The 25,123-nt window shown below is 37.9% G+C and overlaps 1 protein-coding gene across 2 annotated transcripts in view; it reads left to right on the top strand.

The window, feature by feature from the left end:
- The window catches only part of TCF20 (transcription factor 20), a 167,133-nt gene that overhangs the window by 19,340 nt on the left and 122,670 nt on the right, over window positions 1–25,123 (top strand). For both annotated transcript variants that reach the window (XM_032220891.1, XM_032220890.1), the window contains exon 2: window positions 14,763–14,857. The gene's annotated coding sequence lies outside the window, so the exon portion shown is untranslated. The remainder of the gene's footprint in view (window positions 1–14,762; window positions 14,858–25,123) is intronic.

Raw genomic sequence — 25,123 nt, 5'->3', positions numbered from 1 at the left:
GAAAATATTTTTGGGATGCTGATACATTGCATTGTTAAATTGAAGGAACCTGGAACCCACCAATTTGTTAGATTGAATTGATGAGGTAGATATTATGGGAGATAGGTGGCTCATCAAATAACTAGGCCCTATCTCATGTAGGGTTTTGTAGGAAATGGTTGTTATCTTGAATCACACCTGGAAGCAAACTGGCAATTTGTACAGCTCACAAAGTAGAGGTGTTACATGGGCATTCCAAGGCATGCTTATCACTGTCCACATTACTGTACTCTGGACCAGTTGAATGTTACAGGAGTTTTTCAAGGGCATCCCCTTGTAGCCCCTCTCACACCATAAAACATTAACATCTGCCTATCCCAGTCCTTGGTAAGGACAATAGGTGGATAAAAATGCCAGATCCAGTCTGAACATCTGGGTGACTGTAACAAAACAACAACAATAATAATAACAGCTTACATCTGCGATAATACCTTTAATACCACACTCCATTTTCAAGTGCAATTTACATTTATTACTTACAAAGCCCTATACAGGTAATCCTCAACTCACGACCACAATTGAGTCCCATTTCTGTTGTTAAGTGAGATACTTATTAAGTGAATTTTGCCCATTTACAACCTTTCTTGCCTCAGTTGTTAAGTGAATCACTGCAGTTGATAAGTTAGTAACCCAGTTGTTAAGTGAATCTGGCTTTCCCACTGACTTTGCTTGTCAGAAGGACATCAAAAGGGACCTCATGACCCTGGGGCATAGCAACAGTCATAAATATGTACCAGTCACCAAGCATCTGCATTTTGATCATACGATCATGAGGATTCTGGAAAGGTGATAACTGTGAAAAATGGTCATAAGTCACTTTTTTCAGTGCCGTTGTAACTTTCAGCCATCACTAAATGAACTTTTGTAAGTCGAGGACTACATGTTTAGTTCAGTACCTGGATATTTAATCTGATGAGCCTCCTCTGAGTCAGTGTTGACTCCTGGCAACTGTTCTTGCAGTTTTCTTGGCATGATCTTAGAAGTGGCTTTCCACTGCCTGCTTGCTAGAGCTGAGAAAGGGAATGGCTGGCCCAACATCGCTCAAGTGGCTTTATGGTAGGAATAGAACTCACAGTCTTCTGGTTTCTAGCATGGTGCCTTAATGACTTCCACTAAACTGGTCTCTGGGTATTTTAGAGACTACCTATTCCAAATAAATCTACCTGCCCATTTTGGGTTAATAGGGAGCATTTATTGAACTCCTTTCAGAAGTGTGATTGGAGAGAGTATGGAGACAAGCATTCTTGGTGGCTGTTCCATCCTTCCCTCTACTTCTTGAGGCAAGAACGGCTCCAGTCTTTTAGCCTTGTGGAGAATGGTTAAAATCTTTGACAATTAAATCACTACAGGTATTCTGACCTAGGCTTCCTAAGATCATGAAGCTAACTCCTCGTCCCAATAAAACCTCTTTTATTTAGGTTAAAGGGAATTCCTCTCCAACAAGGTCCCGGCCAACAGTCTTTCATGAGATTTCACAACTACAGACCTTTATCAGGCTTGGAGAGTTGCCAGGAAGATATCTCCCAAACACCCCTCTGTAGTAGCAATTACTTGGCAAGAAACCAGGAACAGATCTTCACCCTAATGAATTGAACCTATTGTCTCCTGCAAACTCACCTCCCCTTTCGCTCCTTTATTCCCTATGGGAGGGGCCATTCACCATCCACCTGTGCCTTTACTCCCAAATCGCCCCTTGTTCCTTAGCTGTTGCCTTCTCCTAGCAGCTCTGCGCATGCGCACATTGGGAACAAGCTCTAGATGTTCTTCTGCCCCACTGATATCCAACTCAGAAGGCAGCTGATAACTGTTGGACGGCCCTGGCACCATCTCTGCCTCTGATGCAGAGCACTCATCATAGCCTTCCCCAGACTCTAGGACTGGCCCATATTCCTCCCCAACCCCCTCACTGTCTGAGTCTGCCACCAGTTCTGCTGGCCACTGGAGGATCACAACAACAGGAAGATCCATGCCATTGCTGTTGATTATTGGTTACGGTTTTATGGCTTTTTATTACATTATTCCTTTGATTTGATATACAATCCAGAGTCTCTGGAGTGAAGTATGTGTGTGCTATCTATAACTCAAATAAACATATACAACTTGCAACCATTTGTTTACTGACCATTTGAAGTTTCAATAGCACTGAAAAACGTGACTTATGACAGATTTTCACAATTATGACTGTTTGCAGCATCCCCATGGCCCCGTTATAAAATCTGGGCACTTGGCAACTGGCATGTATTTATGACAGCTGCACTGCCTAGGGTTATGTGATCACCATTTGAAATCTTCCCAGTTGGCTTCTGATGAGCAAAGTCAATGGAAGAAGGTAGCTTCACATGAGTCACTTCAGTGATTTGCTTAACAACTGTCAGGGAAATCAGGAGATTCAGGGAGTTTAAATGAGTATAAAATTTTATTGTAAGATTAAGCTTTCTACACAAATCTGACCTACTAATGGTCAAGGGAAATAAGTGGGAATAAAAAGGCATTTAAGGTGAGCTGGACTTAGATCTCTTGCAAGTGGACAGGGACTTGTGACTTATGATGCATTTGAGCCCATCCTTTGGACTCATCCTGGTAATCTCCTACAGCAAATTATGGCAAAAAGGTTGTAAAACGGATACAACTCACAACCACTTTTTTGCTTAGCAATGGAAATTTGGGCTCTATTATGGTCGTAAGTTGAGGACTACATGTACACACTTTGAGGAACTACCTTCATGGACTGGCTTGATGTTCCCATTGTAGCTTTATTGCTCATTCTCTGCCCAGTTACAATATCAACAGTATATGTTTAATAGGGCTTTCTTTGTCTTCTTTCTTATATTGGTGCTTGATACATTGTGTGACTACTACTTGCTAGGCTAGGCATGCTCCAAATGATGCATGCTAACAAGTTAAGTTGACAGAAAACTGGTAAAGGAATATAAATTGGGGGTTGCACTCAACATACAGTAAACCTTTTCACTTTATCATGCAGCTGGCTTTCTGCTTCTATAGTCCATTTAACCAAATTGGAACTTGAATATTGAGAACTTTTATAGAAGACTAGATTACAAAGGTGCTGTTCAAGAGGTGGAATGAAGTTCTGGAAGGAAATAGAATTGTATGAAAGCACATATAGAGGAGAAAACTGTTAAATATTGTTTCTAATACATAGTGTTTCTGTAAAGTACAGAGAGCTTTTGTCAATAGTAGCCAGCATTGCTACACTGTGAACAAATTTGCAGATGGTCCAGAATATCAAAGAAGTGAAACAAACTGGAGAAAGAGCAAAGATTCAATTTTTTTTGTATAATAATTTCCTCAATTTAATTGCACTTTGTTGTTCCTCATTGGGATTTTTAAGAAAACCAGTCATAAGTCACTTTTTTCATGCCGTCTTAACTTCTAAAATCACTCATTGTAAATTGAGTGCTACCTGTATATGCATATTATGACTAGCATATATTTACATTATGTCCATTATCCAGGAAAAAGTGAAGGGGAAAAACACTTGCTGTAAGGAAGGGGAAAAACCTCTATTCTAATGTAATATTTTAGATTTTAATCTATTCCTTACACTTTGTAATTACATTCCACATATACATTTTCTTTCCCCTCTTAATTAATCATTATTTTCGTGTCTTGTCTTTTCCAATGATACTTGTCATGTTTCTGAGGTTAAATATTCAGTGTAAATGTCCATCTTGCAGGTTTATTTATTTAATTATTATGAAATTTATTTGCCGTCCATCTCGTATCCAATGATTCAGGGCACCTTACAATATTTCTTATTTCTTCTTCTTGGATTTTCTTCTTCATGAACCACACTGCTGTATTAACAGGATGCCAGCTTTCAACAACTTTCTTGCATGGATGCCTTGCCAATTTAGTAATTTGGAAAGGATGCTTCTCCATTTGCCTTATAAATAACTTGTTAAATTAGCAATTGTGCTCTTTTCTTATTATTTTCAGCTCCAGTTTAACTGTTGCCTTTACTAAAGTACTATTGTTGCTTCATTTTTTAATGTATTATTTGGGTTTATATTCTGCTCCAAGAATCTACATAGGTATACCTATGTTTTTGAATGGAATGGGCCACTATGGCCAACTTGCCATGGCCAACTCTTCTTCCCTGTACCTTATTAACAACCCAGGAAATGTTTTAAGTTCATTTACAAGAAAAGTTTCATCCTTGCATTTATTGTGTGTTTAAATGATTTTACCTGTTCATCTTTCTTGAAGCATGTGAATCAAGACCCCATTTCTCATCTGTGATATCCCAATAATGTTACCAGCAATACTGGTGGTTTTTTTTTTCAAACTCTGCCTGCAAGCTATCTACCCACACACACACACACACCCTTACCTCTAATCCTCCAACAATGCCTTTTCTGTGGGGGAGGGGACCTTGTTCTCATGTCTTTCAGCCCTGCACAGATGAGCAGAGCACATGGATCCAGATGCCTCCTGAGGAGACCTTCCATCCATTTGAGCCAGGAATTGGGTTTGAATCCAGTCCTCCACTGAAGGTCATCACAGCAACCAGAGTGAAGCCTGACTCACCAGCCTTACCACCAAACCAAGCATGCCACCCTGGCAGACATGAGATAAAGAAGTAAAGACCCAAAGACTCTTTTCAATTCCCAGAAGACAGCTGTAAAGACTATGGGGGAGGGTGGAAATTAATTGTAAAGTTTTCTTTCTTTACTTCCTTCACAGAAATTCATTGTAAGGTTTTCTTTCTTGTCTCATTTATATTGTAATCAGTTTAATGTACTCATGTAAGAATTGTATTTGAGAATGGCTAGCCCAGCAAGTTCTGAACACCTTAGATTTCTATCTAGTGGGAGGGAAATTTTGTCCAAAATGTCTGTATTTTCTGTATTGTAGAAGCAGCTACACACACACACAAAGACACACACACACACACAAACACACACGCGCGCGCGCACACACACACACACACACACAGAATCCATTCAGAATTAGATTGAAAGTATCTCCTTGACTTACCTCCACACAAAGCTAGGTTGATTTTTGCCCTGGCATTAAAGCCCAAGCAGTGATATCTCCCTGTTAATCCCATGGGGGTCAATTCTCCTCAGGCAATTCCCCCACTTGAAGAGCTAGCAGAAAGGATCTCCAAAACCCAAACCCTGACTGACTCGCAAATGATGCTGCCCAGTTACCTGGTAAAGCAGGATATGTTGCACTGGTGGTCTCATGAGTAGGAGTCCCTGGGCTCATTGTGTGTAATTTTAAAAATACTAAATAGCTTGGATTGCACACTAGCTAAACTCAATTTGGCCTCACTAAAATAAGAGCTAGGGCAGGTTCAAGAACCATCCCTTAGAAATGGGCAGCCTATAACTTAAAGGAAAAGCATGGCTGTGAATAATTGTGGGACTTCTGCTTGCTTGAAACCTGTCTGGAAGCTCATAGAAAGTGATATCTGATATTAATTGGCATGGAAAATTGGATACTGTAAATCTCTTTCCAGAACTTGTGCCCTGGCTGGTAGACCTTCATGGTTGAAAGCTCTCTGGGAGCCACTGAATGCATTCTTCTGCTGTTTCTCTCAATGCCTTTCCATCAGAAAAATTAAGTCTCCCTGCTCTGACCAATTTTAATCTTTTGTCAAGAACATCTGTGTTTCACTCACATGTTTTGGGGAAACAAAAGGAGGGATTGTAGGAAGTTATCACCCAGCCCTCTCCCAGAAAAATGAAATATCCTAGGAAATATTGAAAAAGCAGAATATTTTCCTGGATGTGAAAAAGAAAGAAACATGTTTCAAAGACAGAGTTACTTCCTACAGCTTCCTGCCCATCCCCCTTTGTCAATACGCCATTAAGATGCCCAAGAAAGTCCCTTTACATAATAAAGAGTTTTCCTCTTCAGCTCCAAGGTGATGGGCTTAAGGCATGATCAGCCTTTACTCACCACATGGCATCTGAGAACTCAACCAAATCTGGATTGAAAACACAGTCTAAAGAGTTGTCCCTGCATGGCCCCATGGGAGTCTGACAACCAATCGGAATACAAGCTCAAGATCAAAGGCCAGAGAGGGCATAAAACCAGGGACTCAGCATCTCAGCCCTTCCTTCTCTTCTTCTCCACCAACATTGAAGCATGTGATCATCTTTTCTGTTCAGGACTCAAGCCATGTGATCCTGTCCACCATTAAACCATCTTTCCAAGCAGCCTCCGTGTCTCCAGTGTCTTTTTCCCCACTTGGAGCCGAACCCAGAAGGACATTTCTTCCAACACCACGTTATAAGCAACAAGCAAAAACAGTGATACTTGAGGGACTAAAAAAATAACTTTTCAATCTGCAGGTTGATAATTTGTTCAGATGATCCCAGTGGGTTTTTTTTTTTTTTTGTAAAGAGATCTGCATATATTCATACTGAACTAAAGAAGGAACTACTAGATACCCTAAAAAATTGATTGCAAACTGAAATGCCTGTTCTCCAAAAAGCTTTTGGGAGTTAATTGGTGTGGGTGCATAGAAATAAAAGCCAAGTGTAGTAGGTAGCTTTGCTAGATTGTCAGTTTTGTGCCAGCATACTAGTGGTGTGCATTAGTCATGCATCAATTTTTATTTCCGAACGTGCTTTATGTTGCTTGAAAGACATTAAATGGGGAGACAGAATAAATCTGAATTAGTGCAGCTTTTCATGCATTATGCTAAATGAGAGCGACAAAAAGTGATTTCAAGATAAAATAGTCATGTTGCTGATGAGCCACAACTGAAGACTGATAGAATTTATCAAAAATACTTTAGCTGGTCCATCCTGTGCACTATGTAATTTCTTACAGTAAATTGCTGCTTTTATGCTGTGCTCTCTTTGAGAATGTTTTTGTCAGCCATTTTGAATCTGTGAAACTGCTTTGCCAGTAATGGAAGAGCATAATGATTGAAGCAGCACAAGAGTGAATGGAGGAAGCTATCCCCTCACTTTAACAAGGAGAGTGAAATAGAATACTGAAAAATGCAAATAATAAACAGTTGCATTTATTCATGAGTTTCATGTTATCTTGTTCATCATTTAGATATGAAAGGGTCTCACCCAAACTGACTTCCATTTTGACTACAGATGTTTGAATATGGCCTAAATATTGTTTTCCATTACATTCTTCTTTAAGTTCCGGAGAAAGTGGTGACTGTTATGGACATTATTTTCCTGCAGCTTTGCATATTTTCAACTCTGCAGGATTTTAGAATGACAGGAGCAGGTTGAATATTGGAAGATACAATGTCATTGTGTAAATAAAAAACCACTGAGCAGTCCCATTTTCTTGGGTTTTTTTTTGGGGGGGGGGTGTAAAAAAGTGCTAGGTGTTTATATAGATTTTGTTTAATTTCAAAATTATTAATATAGGCACAATCAATCTATTTGGTATATGTTGCCAGTGAAAAATGCTTGTTCTGCCTTCCCTTTGTTTTATCAAAATACAGTCTTAAGAATTTTTTATTTTATACATTTAAAAAACGTCTCTAGTTGATTAGTGCAAAAACAGTTTTTTGTATATATGTTCACTGAACAATCAATGCAGCAAGATACCAAGATATACAAAGATGTGTATTGATATGTGATTCAATTGTTTGGCTCCTTGAGGGAATGAAGAAAATCACTCTTTGAAGCAGAAACTGTAATTGTTATTGTATCTGTCTATCCATTCTAATAGCACTTTAAAGAAACTGGGGCAGTCAAAAAGTGTTCTTTTTAACTTAGGTTTTTCTGCTTATGCATTTCTTCTGTTACTGAGACATCAATGATACTCCAAGAAGTGACATTTCTTATGTCCCCTGCACTATTTCTTCCTGTTTGGCCATAGTAACAGCATAGCAGCATTTTAAAAAGAGCAAAAGAATAATTGGTTTCAAAAGCAAGTTCTTTGTGTTACTAATACTTGCACTTCAAAAGTTGTTGCCCTGACATGAAGATAGGGCCACCACTTAGTACAACACCTAGACATGGGTGTTTTGTGTTTTTTTTAATTGTTCATAATATTTGAAGAGTTAAATCCATACAGAATAAACTCTGGTAAAACATAATTACATTATAACAGCTACAGTATAATAATGGAAGAACTGTGAACCTGTAAATCATTTTGCCTTCAGAATTCTAGTAACATGTCTCTAACTAAGCAGAATGCTTGTTTATTATTCTGCTCCTACCTGAAAGTCATCTGAATTCTCTTCTATGCTCTTCTACACTCCCTACATTCTCTTTTTACAATGAGATTAAAAATATTAAAATAAATGAGGAGGCGCCAACAGCGCGACAGTACGGACGTGCGGTCTCGATGCTCCGAGACCACAGCCGATACTTTTGCCGCTGGGTGGTCCATTTGGACCTAAACCGTCCCAAAGAGATGGTGAACAGGAAGAATACGTCTTGCTGATCTCAGGGACATCGCAAAGTCCCTGATCGATGCAAGAGAAGTTCTTCAAGCCGGTGACAAAAAATCCAGCCAAGGCTGACGAAGTCGGGGCGGCTCCAAAACAGAAGGATGCGGAAAGAGAAAGTGTTTCCAGCTGGTGAGGAACTTTTACTGTTTTAAAAAGAGACTGCCTATAAAAAACTTAAAATTAATTTAAATTGGAGAACAGAAGAATCAAGCGGCAGAATTAAATTTAGAATGGTTTTGGACAGTGGTTATCTTACTTTTTAAATGCTATCTTCATGGATGGAATTTATGCAAGCCTTTTAAAATGAATGGATTAAGTTTTCTTCTATTTTTTTCTTTTATTATTCTCTGTAACCTATGACTAAAATTTTCCTCTTTCAATACTGTGGGTGTTCTCCTAACCCATTTAAAATTGGGCTCTTTTTTCTAATTTGAAATACAAAAAAGATACAAAAAGAAATAAGGAAATTTGCAACAATAACACTGCTACTCAGAGGCTGGAAGGTTTGTGTATTGGAAATGGAACACTTTGGTTTTTTTCACTGATTGTTTTGTCTTGGCACTAAAAGGTCTCACTGCTTGGTTATAGAGAGTGATAAGAAGGGAATCATACAGATGTCCCTTTGAACTATATCTTTAACCAGAGAAAAGTGAAAACAAACATTTTTGTGAATCTATGTTTAATTTTATTAACCTTCCAAACTAGAGCAGCTGTGTTTGTTAGCTGGAGAGAATGGCACAATTTCAAAAGCAAACAGAAATTTTAAGCTTGCAAAAGATACTTTCAGAAATATAGAAATTATCAAATACATATGAGAGGATAGAGAAGAAGCTGGAAGACTTAGAGCATATAACAGCAAAATATGATGAAGAAGTTGAGAATGTCTATCAAATGAAAAATGTGGTGGTTAAAACTCAAAAAATTGAAGTGGAAAATGAATATAAAGAGATTAAATCTGCTGATATTTATGGTGATTGGTTTGTCTCTGAAAATGGAAAGAATGGAATACTGAAAGAGGAATTAAATGGAGAGGAAATTTATCCCAGAGACCAAGATACAGAAGAAGAAAAAAACAAAGAATCTGTGGATTTAAAGAGATAAATTCTATTAGCAAAAGCATTGATAACACTGCTGACAATCAAAGATAAGATGACTAAGGAAACAGAAAGAGGGCATCAAGATTACATGAAAGATCTTATAAGCAAGGAGTTGCTAAGAGGAATTTGTATTTGTATTTGTAGGGACTCAGGGCGGCTTACAAACCAAAATAGGGGGGGGAATACAAACAGGAAGGAAAAACAACGGACAAACAGCTACAAACAATTTAAAAAGGCACTCAACAACCACACAATTCAAGCGGGGGCGGGGCACCCGTCATCCCCAGGTCTGTCGGAACAACCAGGTTTTAAGGGCTTTGCGGAAAGCCTGAAGGGTGGTGAGGGTCCAAATCTCCACGGGAAGCTCGTTCCAGAGGGCCGGAGCAGCCACAGAGAAGGCCCTCCTCTGGGTGGTAGCCAATCGGCATTGGCCAGTAGATGGAATTCGGAGGAGACCTAATCTGTGGGATCTAATAGGTCTGTTGGAGGTAATTGGCAGCAGGCGGTCTCTCAAGTACCCAGATCCAATACCATGAAGGGCTCCAATACCATGAAGGAATCCATACAAAGTTGATCAAGGAGATGATTAGAGGACTGGCACCACAAATGGCAGAAGATATGAGATTGTTTTGCTATTGGAAAGATACAGGTTGATAGATGGAAGAATATAATTTAAAACTAGTTAAACTTAGTGAAATTTATTGACAATAGATATAGTTTAAATAAATAATTGATAATGTTACTAATGTATACAATGTGTAGTGATGATGAGTATAATTGGATCTGAATATTGAATGGTACCCATGTAAGGAAGATTAGCAATCCCTTTGGATTATACATAAAGGATAATAATAATAATAATAATAATAATAATAATAATAATAATAATAATAATCTAATGACAATGCACGACAGTTTACATCCACGTGGTGATACTGATAGACTATACCTGCCCCGAAAATCAGGGGGCAGAGGATTATTACAAGTGAAGCAAACAGTTGAAGAAGAAAAACATGCACTGGCTGATTATTTAAAAGAAAGTCAAGAACATCTATTAATCGAAGTAAAGAACAAAAATCTACTGAAGGCCCAACAGACGAAACAAGAATACAGAAAAGATGTGATAAAATCAAGAATGGAAAGTTGGCAGAACAAAGCACTGCATGGCCAATTTCTGGAAAAAATAAAAGATAAAGTGGCCAGTGAACAAACTTGGTTATGGTTAACAACAGGTACATTAAAGAAAGAAACAGAGTCACTAATCCTGGCTGCGCAAGAACAAGCTATCCGCACAAATGCCATTAAGGCCAAAATCGAAAAATCCTCTGATGATGCCAAATGCAGACTTTGCAAAGAAGCTGATGAAACTGTTGATCACATACTCAGCTGCTGTAAAAAAATCACGCAGACTGATTATAAATTGCGGCACAATTCAGTAGCACAAATGATCCATTGGAATTTGTGCAAAAATTATAATATTAAAACAGCAACAAACTGGTGGGAACATCAGCCTGAAAAAGTCACCGAAAATCAGATGGTCAAGATCTTGTGGGATTTTCGCATACAAACAGACAAAATACTGGCGCATAATACACCAGACATCACACTGGTTGAGAAAAATAAGGTCACAATCATAGACATCGCAATACCAGGTGATAGCAGGGTCGCCGAGAAGGAACATGAAAAAATCGCAAAATACCAGGACTTAAAAATTGAAATTCAACGACTATGGCACAAACCAGCAGTGGTAATTCCAGTGGTAATTGGCACACTGGGTGCTATTCCAAAAGCACTGGAATTATATTTAAAACAGTTAAAAATTGACAAAATCACCATCAGTCAAATGCAAAAAGCCGCACTGCTTGGATCTGCACGCATATTACGAAAATACGTTACGACATCCTAGGTCCCTGGGTGAGGCCTGACTAGTAACCAATGCCAAATCTGGCGAAACAACTGGCCGCTGTGATACAATTGGATAATAATAAACATCCTTTACTGAAAAGGCGATGAAACAATGGAGAACTGAGTTGGCAGTAGGGAATGAGATCTACGGAATGGTTAATATCAAGCGAGGAATTTTCCAGGGTGATTCACTTTCACCTCTTCATCATCGCACTATCCCACTATGAGATAGTGGGACCACCATGATCCCACTATCAGTAATCTTTAAAAAAAATGAAATTAGGCTACCAAACAGCCAAAGAAGCTGAAAAAATTTCGCATTTACTATATATGGATGATTTGAAACTCTATGGAAAGTCAGAAATAGAAATCCAATCATTGACAAACACAGTCCAAGTATTCAGCACCGATATTTCAATGCAGTTTGGCATGGAAAAATGTGCCACTGTATCCATAAAAAGGGGCAAAATCACTGCATGTGAGGGAATTGAAATGCCCAATGACCAACTAATTAAATGCAATGAAAATAAAGCCTAGAAATACTCTCTGTTTTTTTGGGGCGTGGCTTTGTGGACGTAGCATGGCTTTGTGGGCATGGCAAGGAAAGGATAATGCAAAATCTCCATTCCTTCCCCATTCCACTAACCTGCTTTCTAGTTCTGTTCTTCTGTGCAGGGCAACAAAAGAAGATCTGCTGGGAGACAGCGGGGGCAGGGCCAGCCTATTTGCTGGTTCTCCAAACTATTCAAATTTCTGCTACCAGTTCTGCAGAACCTGTCAGAACTGGCTGAAACCACCTCTGATCCTGTGGCATACTAATACATATTTTCGGTGATTCCAGAGGTGCCTTCTCATATTTCAAGAATGTTTAGAATATATTGTCAGAATGCAGTCTGCAATCTCATGCAGAAGATGTCAAAGTTTTAGTATACATGTTTAGGAAAGAATCCAATTGTACACTCTACTAAGTTTTTACCTGGCTTTTTACCTGGTGTATATATATGACTATCTGGACCAGGAGGCTCTTCTGTTTTTATAGAATTAAAAACAACAACAATGGAGCCAGATCAGCTGTTTGATCTTAAGAATCAGGGCTCGATTTGTCAAGTCAGAGAAAAACTTCTGGAGAACAAACAGATCAGTTATCACAAAAACCCATAGCTATGTACTCTTCCTACCAATATGAAAATGTAATGCCCGTAATCTATTGTGCTACATGGGAAGAAGAAGGAGATGCAAACATTGACCATACATCTATAAATGGAGCTTGCATTGTGTATTTATTTATTTATTTTGTGGGTTTACATGACCACCCAACTCAATGTGACAGTAAATGAACAAAAATAACAATTTAATCGTAAAAAACTCGACCTAGTATGTAATATAGAAAAGGACAACCAAATGAGATAGACAATCAAAACAAGAATCCACCCAACTGGACCCAAACACCTGAGGAAAAAACCAGGTCTTAATAGCTTTTCTAATGGCAGGCAAAGTTGAAGGTTGTGTGTGGTGGAAGGGCAGATAGTTCCAGAAAATAGAGGAAGCCCCGCTTCTTAGGTTCCACAAGAGAACAATATTTAAAAGTGGAACCCGGAGCATACCCTTCCTGTTGAAGCAGGTGGGGCAGGCAGATATTTTTGGAAGAAAGCAGTCCTGCAAATATCCCAGTCCTTTGTCTGCTGTTAGTTTAGCTGCTTTTTAAAAGAAAAATGGCTGCTTGGGAGCTATTTTAATTACATTCTTTATTAATTGAGAGTTCTAAAACTGTTTAAAAGAAGTTGATGGGCATGGGGTGGGGAATGCATAATACAGTGTAAGAAAACTCCTACTACATCTTGTAACTCTGCAACCCCATTAGCTGTTGGGTAATCTAACAGATATGACTGTCTTGTTCTGCTGTTCATTGCTCAAGATTAACATTTGGGAACCTTTTGTTTACCACATTTAGTCCAATAAGTATGTCATGCCACAACATTAAGCCACGTTAAAATGTGAAGTTGATGTGCATTTCTGGTGATTGCATTTCCTTATGCCATTTTTCTGATGTTTGATAGGCTATATTATCTCCATTTAACTTCGCATCATGTGGTACTTAGTGGTTTATGTGATAGAGATGATGTTTCTAGATTTTGCTTCAAAATTGCAATTGATGAATTAGGGCAGAGAAAAATACACAGATGTTTGCATTCCTGTTTTTTCTTTCATATTGACCCTGACTTCTCATGTCAACTATAGCAATTAACATATACTTACTAGCAAAACAAAAATCACATTTGTTCAGCTATTGTATCAATTTCAATAAATTCTAAAATATGCTCACAAATCACATAATTTTTTTTTGTATAGCTATAGAAGCTAAGATATTCAGTCCAGAGTAACAAAGTGATATCTTGATGACTTCAGATCTTCCACAATCTGCTTTTCAGTTTTTGTTGCCAACATGATCTCATTTAGTATTGTTTTTCCAAATAGTGATTTGTTTGGAATTCTTGGGTGTATCTCTTCTTAGATATTCCTGGTCCTGATGTAAAACATCAAATTCTGCTCTCAGCTGCATAATTTTCAGTTTCTGTTTTCCAAGCATATCTGCTTGGAAATGTTATATAGTTCTAGTTTTGATCTGACGGAATTTTCTCTTGAAGTTGTTCATTAATTGTGATATGTAAAATTAGTCACTTCCAACTTTCAACTTCCTAAAATGTGCTCTCTAGTGATTGTTTCCTCCTCAAGGCAATCAAATTTCTAACTTGATTTTTCCCATCCTTTCTTCTTTTGGAATCTAGTGTGGCTAAAATCTTAAGATTTGAAGAGTTTGCAACAAAAAAAAATTCAATGTTCTTGGTTTGAGTACATCAACCATGGCTTCTCCCTGTGACATTAATGGGGATTTTATGCCAATCATTTGTTGTATAGAAATGTCTATTTATTCAGTGAACATGACAGGGTTTTTTAACTTGCTGCTTAATGAAACTTGACATTTTACTAATGAAAACTGAATTATCACAGAGATAGTAGTTGTACACAGAGATATACACATACATACAGTATATTCATTCTGAAAGCTGGTGGATGAATAGAGAAGTGAAGTTAATAGCCTTTTTAAGATAATTGTCAAAAATTGTTTCAGTGGCTCCAGACAATAGCATTTTTTTAAAAAAATCCAGTACTTTTGTTTTCCTAAAAACTTGTGAAACTGAAATGAATGTTTCTTATCCCAAACAGTTTGATTTTTAAACCTTTTTGTTGTATTACGTTGAAACTGAAATCCAAATAATGAACAAATTTTACCCTTACTCTTGACATGTTTGCAGGAATGACATTGTCTAGAAGATCAACCAAGAGATGCTTCTCCGCTAATCTTAAACTTTCTGAACTGTGAGCTGCTGGATTGTAACTAGATTTATAGGTATGTCACTATATACATTAACTATTGTGGAGCAATACTAATTGATAACTATTCACCAATATATACAACATTATGAGAGTCCAAATACTGTATATAAATAGAATAATTTAAGACACTAAGATCATCTGTTGAAATATTGTTCCAGTGAGGTATTTGCTATATTTTTATTTTCTCTTGTGAACTGCCTTGAATGCCCCATTGCTAAAAATTTATATCATTTATAATGATATAAATTTTAAAAAAATAGTTAACTAGTTCCATTTCCTTTCCTTCTCTTTTATCATTAACTGTACATCTCATTATGTTGTCTGAAATTATGCAAGTCAGTCCAAATAACATGTGATTCAGTGCATATTGTGGATAAAGCTATAAGAGGCTGGGTGACCCTAGAAAATTCAACTAGCTGTGTAGCCACATCTTGAATGCAGATGGTGTGGTGAAAACTGTTAGGGGCTTGCTCTGCATTCACATTTGGATTGTCTTACTTAAAAGTAATTTTAGATTCCGTTTACAGACTTTCTGGGCACTTATCCCAGAGTTCCCTGCAGAGATTCTGAAAACAGTGCACTGTGGGTGGGACTTTTCAAACAGGCTGCATCCCCATTTGGATTAAAACAGTTGAGACAGAAACAGTTCCGAATTAAATAAGTCTTTGGCCCTGCTGAAATATGATTTACTCAGAACAGCATGATGCAAGAATGTAAATAATTTGGAATTGTTATATGGACAAACATCACTAAATTCCTAAGGAGAAAAAGCAACATGATAGTATTGGAATCAGGACAGGAAAAAGCCCCCAAAGTATGAAAAGTGTCTGTTTGTCTGGATGCTAATCCTTGTGTTTAATTATAAAAAGAACAATTCTGGAATTAAGATATCCTTCTCAGCCCAGGCAGAGGCTTCCTTGATTTGGTGGTGGGAAGCTTTGCAGCGTTCCAGAAATTATATAAAAGTTGAATGCATGGACTGAATTCTTTCAGTGAGAGGGCAGAATTATGAAAACAGCAGAAAAGATACTCTTACAAATAAGAATAGAGGATGCAAAAGAGATTTCTTTACAGAAATATTCTGCAGGGCTTTGCAGACCATGTTAGGGAAGCAGAGTGGACTGCTTGGTTCTTGTGTCATATGGCTGCATCCCAGAAATGGACATCAGTTTGGCACAAGCGCAATGAATTGTGTCTGCTTTGAAAATGGCGGTCATTTCTGGGATGCAATGATGTAGCCCAGGAATGATGAGGGACAAAGTGGGAACCTCGTAGAATGGGATGGGGAGATATAAACCAGGAGGAATGTGCTGCAGCATTTCTGCAGTTGGTTGTAAGGGAAAATGACCATGGGGGTGTTGCAGTGGTTATAACTCTGAAATGGGATATTTTCGGAGTAGTAACTTTTTAGAGAAGGGAGTTTGTCTGTCTTAGCTTCAAACAGTTGTTAAGCAACTAGTCATAAGTCAAGGATTATCTATGTATATCCAATGCAAGAAAAGTATTTTATCTGTATTTTACTACAAGCATATATAGGCTTCAAGCATATATAGGCTTAGTCTTAGAACTACTATCTCCCTCCCTCCCTCCCTCTCTCTCTCTCTCTCTCTCTCTCTCTCTCTCTCTCTCTCTCTCTCTCTCTCTCTCTTTCCATTGATGGGATTAGCTGTAAATTAATAACTTTTCTTTTTTTAAAAAGGGATCATTCTGGTCATAGGTGGATTTCTGCCAGTTCTAACCTCTTCTATAGAAGAGGTTCCACAAATCTACAGTGCCATTTAGAACTGGTTCTAGCTCCCTCCTCCCACCCGTCCGCACATCATCAAGATGCAGAGTGAGAGGAGGAATTCTGGGAGTTGAAGTCCACAAGTCTTAAAGCTGTCAAGTTTGAACACCCCTGAGGTTTTTTTTTTTCTAAAGGGTTAGGAGTGCAAGGGTCTTGTAACTTGACAGCTTTAAGACTTGCACACTTCAATGCCAGAGTTCCTGAGCCAACATTTTGGTTGCTAAGCAAGAACGTTGTTAAGTGAGTTTCACCACATTTTACAAGTTGGTCACGCCCACCCAGTCACATGGCTGGCAAGCCACTCCCACCCGGTCACATGGCTGGCAAGCCACTCCCACCTGATCATATGGCTGGCAAGCCACCCCCACAAAGCAGGCCGCACCTACAGAAGAGGTTCTAAAAATTTTTGAAACCCACTACTGATCCTGATTCAAATGTTCCTACCTTTGCACTAATTTTTAGCAAGCCAATAATCTGCTGTCACTAGTTTATTTTACACTTCAAAATAAGACATAATATAGATTTACTGTGTTGAATGAATCCCAGCTCTCTGATTTGTAGACCATGGCTTATGTTTTGCTGTAGTATGTGAACGCTCCCCCGTAATGACTTATTTAACAAATTATGGTTTAGTATTATGTGTGAACTTTATGACTGAATAGTACCTAAATATGCTGAAATCTTTCAAAGAGTAATGTCAATATTACTGTAACTATGAACAGATTTCCCACAAAACTCAAAACAAATTCAGTGTTCTCATTATACAAGTAGTCCTCGACTTATTACCATTCAATTAGTGACTATTCGAAATTACAGTGGCACTGAAAACTGTGACTTAAAATTATTTTTCACACTTATGACCATAGCAGCACCCCTTATGGTCATGCGATCAAAATTCAGACCCTTGGCAACTGGCTCATATTTATGACCGTTCCAGTGTCCTGTGGTCATGTGATCATCTTTTATGACCTTCTGACATGCAAAGTCAATGAAGAAGCCAGATTCACTTCACAACAATGCTACTAACGTATCAACTGCAGTGATTCACTTAACAACTGTGGGGAAAAAATCATAAAATGGGGCAAAACAATTGTCCTGCTTAGCAACAGAAATATTGAGCTCAATTGTGGTCATAGGTCAGGAACTATATGTACAAATTAATTACTATAAGAAATTTTGTGTGGGCTCACTTCAAATGAAAATTATTCATTATATGATTTTTCAGGTGCTCAAGACGGCATTCCTAGAAGGCTTACTAGATATAGGAAAGATAATGCATAATAGAACAATAAATAAATTCACCAGAGAATGCAGCAGAAAGTTGGTTACCTAGGTGATTGAAAAAATAACATTTGAAACTCCTGAGAGAAAACTGCTGAAAAGAGTAGAGGATTAAAAAATGAGGAAGAAGTCAACAAAGAATTAGAGTTAGGAGTGGGAAAGTAAAAAAGATTTATATTTCAAGAATGAGACGGCACTATCCCTGAAAAAGAAATAAATGTAGAGCTTTGTTTGTTGGGCTGGTAATAATTTGAGAATTCTTATATTTTGTTGAAAGGGTGCCATCAGATGTGGGAGTGGAAATAGTATTTATATTTGGGAATTAGTTTTTAACAATTATCCTGTTAGATTTGTTATTATAGTTAGTATATAACATTTGGGACAAAAGAGTTCATAAACTCTAAAATTTAATCATTCTGTCTTCTTTCTCTACACATCATGATCTTAGGGAGCAACTTGAGGAATCACTTATGGTGGAAGTATGTGAATAATCATAAGCATAGGTAGTCCTTGACTTATGACTGGTCCCTTAGCAAATGCTTGAAGTTACAACGTATCTCCAAAAATGTACTTACAACAGGATTCAAAGTTCCTAAGTTTCCCGCACAGTCACATGATCACATTTTGGGCACTCAGCAACCAGCTCTTATTTACAGTTATTTGCAGTATCCCATGGTCACGTGACTGCAATTTATGATATTTTTTGCCAGGATAGGCATTTACTTTCATTTTCAACCAAAAAATGCCCAGCAAACAATTGCTTAACCATGCGTGCATTCACTTAATGAACACCCTGTTTGCTTTACAACTACTCTCCAAAAGATAATAAAATTGGGTGCGGTCACATGATGATCAGCTTAATGACTAGCATGACATACAATAATTCCAGATTCAATAGCCATAAGTCAAAGAGTACCTGCACTTTTAACTGTAACTATTTTGTTAAACCTATGCAATGTGTCCATTATATTCCTGTAACTAGTTTTTGATAATGAAGTTAATAAGGGCTTGCTTTCATTTTAAAACACTTATTTTTTAGTTCAATCATTTCCTAACCTAACTGGGAAAGGGTTAACTATGTTGGTTTTTCTACTGGTATATTCTCTTCTTAATCGGGGATAATCAGTCTCTCCCAGATTAACACAGATGAGCAATTACTGAGAGGCTTCACTTCCAGAGAGCCTTGAATCTGAAATCCACAGCTCCCTGTGGGCAATTCCAATAATGTTTTCCCATCCTTTTTGATGTTACAAAAAACAACTGAAGAGGTTTGGAGTGGAGAAACAGATTTTAAAAATCAGATTTCTACTATTGAGGTTAAGTTGTCTCTTTTTATCCATTGTTGGCAGGGAATGAAAAATTCTATTCCCAGAACGTATTTTTTTCAATAATTGTGGGTAACTTGTTTAACTGGTTTCTTCTTTTTCTTCTGACCAAATACAGTGCTGATTTAAATGCATAGAGCTGAGTTAGGGCAAAGTATCCCCAAATATAACATGGATAATAAGTAGGTGAAAGAACAATTTTGATTTTTGGGTGGGTTTTATCTACACTCCTGTACCTACTTTTGTGCTTGCAATACTGCTGTTTTCTTGGTTTTATGTTATGGATATAGATGAGCTAGCTAAGATGCCCGTTTTGAATGTTCCTGGGTAAAGCTCTGCTTACGGCTCAATTTTTCAACATTTCCACTACTGACCTTTTAACTGGCAGAATAAATATCGTAATAAAAACAATATCCTCGTTCATTACGATATTCATACAGCCAGTCAAAAATGTAATCACCGTGTTGGAGAAATCCTTTCAGTTAAAATGACATGCAATCATTGCAGTCCTGATTAGCTGACAGTGTAGTTTCTTCCAGCTTGCCTTTAGTACTTATGCTTCTGGATTGTTTAGGAGATTTCCCAAGCTTTGATGTCCCACAAATGTATGGATTATAGAAATTCAAAATCTTTTCTATTTAATATTGTGGATCGATGTACCAGAAGAATGAAAACAAATACTTATTAAATCTTACATCCCACACAATTTCTGAATGGATAATCTTAACAAATTCAAGTTAGAAAATGTTTAATAACTTTGTTGCCATATTTTTTTATCAGCTTTTAGATTATTTGAATTTGAATTTGAATTTTAATAGATTTGTATGCCGCCCAATCCCGAATCTTTAATATATGCTCCTGAATCATTATCCTGATCAGAAAGCCACTGATATTAGTTAATATGAATAAAATCCAACTAATAGATATTTGGACAGATAGGCAGAATTAGTGGACCTTGTATCCTGAACCCTGATTTTTATAGCTTGTTTCATGTCTTCAAAATTCCTATAGCAGTCTTTTAGAGATTACTGTTAAGAAATGTTCCCAAAGATCTGCTTTAATCATGGATTTCAGATTCTTATCCTCCGCCAGGGCATTTTCTTCTTTTCCTATATTAGTTCAGGCTCCTCTTTTATCTAGCAATAACTTAAGTTCCCTTTCATTAATGTCTGTTAAATACATAGTTCTCTTTTACATGCAGAAAACTATATTTGTGGCAAGAAGAGTTTTATGAAATAGATATTTTGAACCATTATACTTGGCAAATACACATTGCAACAAAAACATTCATAACCTGTTAAAACACAGCTGCTGTCAACATTCTTATTAGCCAGACCCAACTTGTCTTTGGAATTGGACTATAGTTGAGTTGTGAGTCCCTGTGATTGAATTGTGTGTTTTATTAATCAAAGCAAATAAATAAAAGTAATGGATGCTTTCAAGATGTCAGAGTTATTTGCTGAGAAGGAGGGAAGCACAATACCCATGGTTTTTCTCTGATAGGATTTGTCTTTTGTTTTTCAGTACTGTTCAGTCATTGATCTGGCAGTAATATTGTTTTTTGTATACTACCTAAGAGTTCTGCCTTTACATGAATTTCTGGATGACATCCGAGATTGCCCTTGCTGAAATTTGGCACAGTGCCTTGTAGGTAATAAGGTATTCTGAGAAGGGATTGGATGTGGCTAGCATTTTCACTGATTGCCTGGAAAATCAAAGTAAAAATTATGATTAGTGCCATCTTCATATGTAAATATAGGATCTGAGAGGTTGTAGCAAACTTTGAAGGGAAAAAATTAAATGCTTTCCAAGAGTAAAGATTTAACATATCTGGAAATTTAGCAACATAGGGAAGAAATGGGAAAATTCCAATTTTAAAGGAGAAAAATCCATGATAGCTGGGAAAAATGCAAATTCCATACTATGATTAGAAAGGGGATAAGAATGAGTGTGTAGCAAGGGAGGTGGTGGTTGTACTTTTCTATGTCAAACATCAATAGAAGCAGATGTTCCTAGAGAATCCAGGTATATTTCCAGCATGAAAGTTCCACCAGGCAGGTAGCTTTGCGATGCTGTCAGATATTCTGGAAGGGATAAATTGTTTCTCCTCAATTGGAGTCTGAATAAAGCAAAATAGGAAAACCTCTCTCCCTATTTTCTCCTTTTAACCAGGGTTATGAAAGCCAGTTTGCTGTAATAATTCAGGCATCAGGGTAGAAACTGGGAAATCATGAATTCTAATCTACCTTAGGCATGAGCCAGCTAGATGACCTTGAGCCGATAACTTTCCCTCCGTCCTTGGAAGGAGACAGTGGCAAAGCACTTCTGAAAAACCTTACCAAAACAATTACAGGGACTTGTAGTAATAGTCTTTCTGACATGAAGGGAAAACTAAATGATCCTGAAGGCACAATTGAGCCAAGTGCACAGGAACATAAATTATAATCAAGTTATTCAAATACCTGGATTTCTATACACATGTCCCAGTATTTAAATTGGCAATGCACCTGAAGATCAAGCTACAGGAAAGATTAGCTATGAAAGAAGAAATAGTAGTACGTAACACTAGGCAACTCAGCTAGACTGCAGCAGTGGTGAAATTCAATTTTGTTTTACTACTAGTTCTGTGGATGTGACTTGGTGGGCGTGGCAGGGGAAGGATACTGCAAAATCCACATTCCCTCCCCACTCCAGAGGAAGGATACTTCAAAATCTCTATTCCCACCCCATTCTGGGTCCAGCCAGAGGTGGTATTTGCCGGTTCTCCGAACTACTCAAAATTTCTGCTACTGGTTCTCCAGAACCTGCTGAATTTCACCCTTGGTCTGCAGGCCCCACTACAATCTTTTAATTTCTTTATATAAATCTACATGATGTCGCACATAATGCAGAATTCCTTTCCTTCTCATGGAGCTAGGGCCCAAAGAAATTATAGCAATAGCAATAGCAGTTAGACTTATATACCACTTCATAGGGCTTTCAGCCCTCTCTAAGCGGTTTACAGAGTCAGCATATTGCCCCCAACAACAATCCGGGTCCTCATTTTACCCACCTCGGAAGGGTGGAAGGCTGAGTCAACCCTGAGCCGGTGAGATTTGAACAGCTGAACTGCAGAACTGCAGTCAGCTGAAGTAGCCTGCAGTGCTGCATTTAACCACTGCGCCACCTCAGCTCTTAAATGGTTGAATAGTGAAGATCCACAAAAGACACAAGGAATGTGGCATCACATGGTATAGATATAGAATTCAGTTTGAAACATGACATTGCTACTGTTGGAAAAAATATCCATCTGCTCCAATTCCAAGCCGGGAGAAATACACGGGAAACATGGAGGCTGATTGGAAAGATGGTTTAATAATGAAGCAGAACCACATTGGTCTGGGTATCTGACCACATGGATTTGAGAGTGCGGGGTGTTTATACCTTCTCTTGGGCTTTGCACTTGAACTTCCTGTCCCTGAACATGCATTCTATTGGCTCTTGTCAGACTCCCATGGGGCCATGTACAAATCCCAGGAGTTTGTCTGAGGTAAGTTTGGTTGAAGTTTGAACTGCTTATGAATAAAGCTACCTATCTCTTTATCTCTTAAGTGCTGACATCTGCTGAGGGCTATTAAGAAAGATGGGGCTGCTTTCCAAGAGCATGTTGAGATTTAGGAAAGATCATACTAGATCAAGAAGGCGGGGGGATAATTGATTATATGGTTAAATTCCCAGGAATTAATCTTAAACTCATGAGTTCATGATGTGAGTCTTCATAAATTTTACTGTGCATGAGAATCTCTGATTATTAATATCTTGATATAATTAGTTGAGGGAAAGGATGTTCCAGATAACATTTGACTGAAAGAGTTATATGAAATGCTACGAATCTCAGAAAGCAGAAGACTGGCAAATAGATTGTTGCCTAGGCCATGAAACAAACACAGTACTCTCCCTAACTACCTTCTCCATTGATATAGATAATAGATACTCCATTCAGTGCATTTGAAAGAGTGCCTTGGAGAAGTTGTATCATGGTTATAATGTATGCTTCCCCGAGCGACTTGTTGATTATCTCGGTTATGATGTATGCCATTCATAATCACTTATTGAGATGCGTGGCTATAGAAATCAAATAAATAAAAAATAAATAGAGTCAGTATCTATGCAATTGTGGCTTTTAATTGTAGCTAAATCATTCTGCATTTTTACGGGTGCAAGAAAGTAGTTGTGCAAGGGTATAATTTTAGTTTTGTAAAGGAGAAAACTAACTTTGTGGTGGATATGCTATCCAGGAGCCATATGAAGCCGTATCTGAGTTTATGAACTCCAACAAGACATATATATTCTATTTGTAGTCATGTAATATTTCATTATAATTATTAAATTGTTCCTGAAAGTTCACTAACAACTGATTTGGGTCCAGAGTACATCCAAGAAACTACAGTAATAAGTTAGGCCCTCTTTTGGCATACTCTTCACCTTCAATCTCAATTGAAAGATGGGAGTATAATGAATTAAGGGGTCTTTTAATTTTGAGTGACTTACTGATTACTGGGAACTTTTAAATAGTCAAATGGCAGTCATCAGGATAAGATAACTTGTGCACTGGCAGGGTAAGGAAGAATGTCATATGTAGCAGGAAAGAGCGGCTATGTTCAGTTTTGTTCATGTGTTCCAGTCTGAGTGTATGCAGGCTGGCTGTGCCATTTTTCTGGAGATCTGATACAGTTGTTGCACACTGTTGGTGCAATGTGTTTCACATTGGACCCTCTTTTTCTTTTTGGCTTTATAAGCCAAATACCATCTTGACTTTATACATTGTTATAGGATACAACAGTAGTTTTCAATGTGGTCTGTGGACCTCTGCGGGCCCGCGATGTCATCACGGGATCCGTGAAGCTTCCAAGAAATGTTATGAATTACTGTATTTTTCAGAATATAAGATGGACCTTTTTCCCTCAAAAAAGAGACTGAAAATCTGGGTGTGTCTTATACACTGAATACAGCATTTTTTTGCCTCCTGAAACCCTGCCCCTTCACCAAAATGGCCACGCATAGCTTGTAGGAGGCTTTCAGGGAACTCCTGGGGGCTGGGGAGGGCAGAAATGAGCAAAAAATGGGTCGGTTTTTTTGCTCAAATTTGCCCCCCCCCCAACCCCTAGGAGCACTCTATAAGCTTCCTAATCCCCCCCCATTTTTTTTTTTTTACAAAAAATGGGCCCGTTTTCACAAAAAAATGGGCCGTTTTTTGCTTCTTTTTGCCCCCCTCCCTGGGAACACTCTACAAGCCTCCTAAGAGCTATTCATGCTCTTTTTTAAAAAATGGGCCCATTTTCACGATAAACAGGCCGTTTGTGGGAGGTTTGCAGAGTGCAAAAAATATATTTTTTTTTAATTTGCCTCTTCAAAACCTTGGTGCTCTTATACTCTGAAAAATACGGTAAGTCTGGGTGGTCTGTGGCCATGGTCTGCACCACAAAAGATATTTAAAGTGGGTCCATGGTGAAGAAAAGGTTGAGAATCTTTCTGGGATGGACTAATTCCTCTTAATTATCTTTAAAATTCCTATTTCTGTGTTATTCTTTGGTGATGTGTTCTACATGGTGCACTACAACAGTTCGCTTAGTGACTGTTAAAGTTAAAACGGCACTTTAAAAGTGAGTTATGACTATTTTTCATGCCTATGATCACTGCAGCATCCCCGTGATCACGTGATTTACATTCAGCTTGACAAATGACTGACATTTATGATGGCTGCAGTGTCCTGGAGTCACATGATCACCTTTTGCAACCTTCTGATAAGCAAAGCCAATGGGAACCAGATTCACTTAACAACTGTGTTTTTAATTTAACAAGTGTAGTGATTCACTTAACAAATGTGGCAAGAAAAGTTGCAAAATGG

Source organism: Thamnophis elegans, chromosome 7 (assembly GCF_009769535.1).
Source record: "Thamnophis elegans isolate rThaEle1 chromosome 7, rThaEle1.pri, whole genome shotgun sequence".
Taxonomy (NCBI): domain Eukaryota; kingdom Metazoa; phylum Chordata; class Lepidosauria; order Squamata; family Colubridae; genus Thamnophis; species Thamnophis elegans.
Note: the sequence above shows the minus strand (reverse complement) of the source record. Positions and strands in the feature narration are given on the sequence as shown.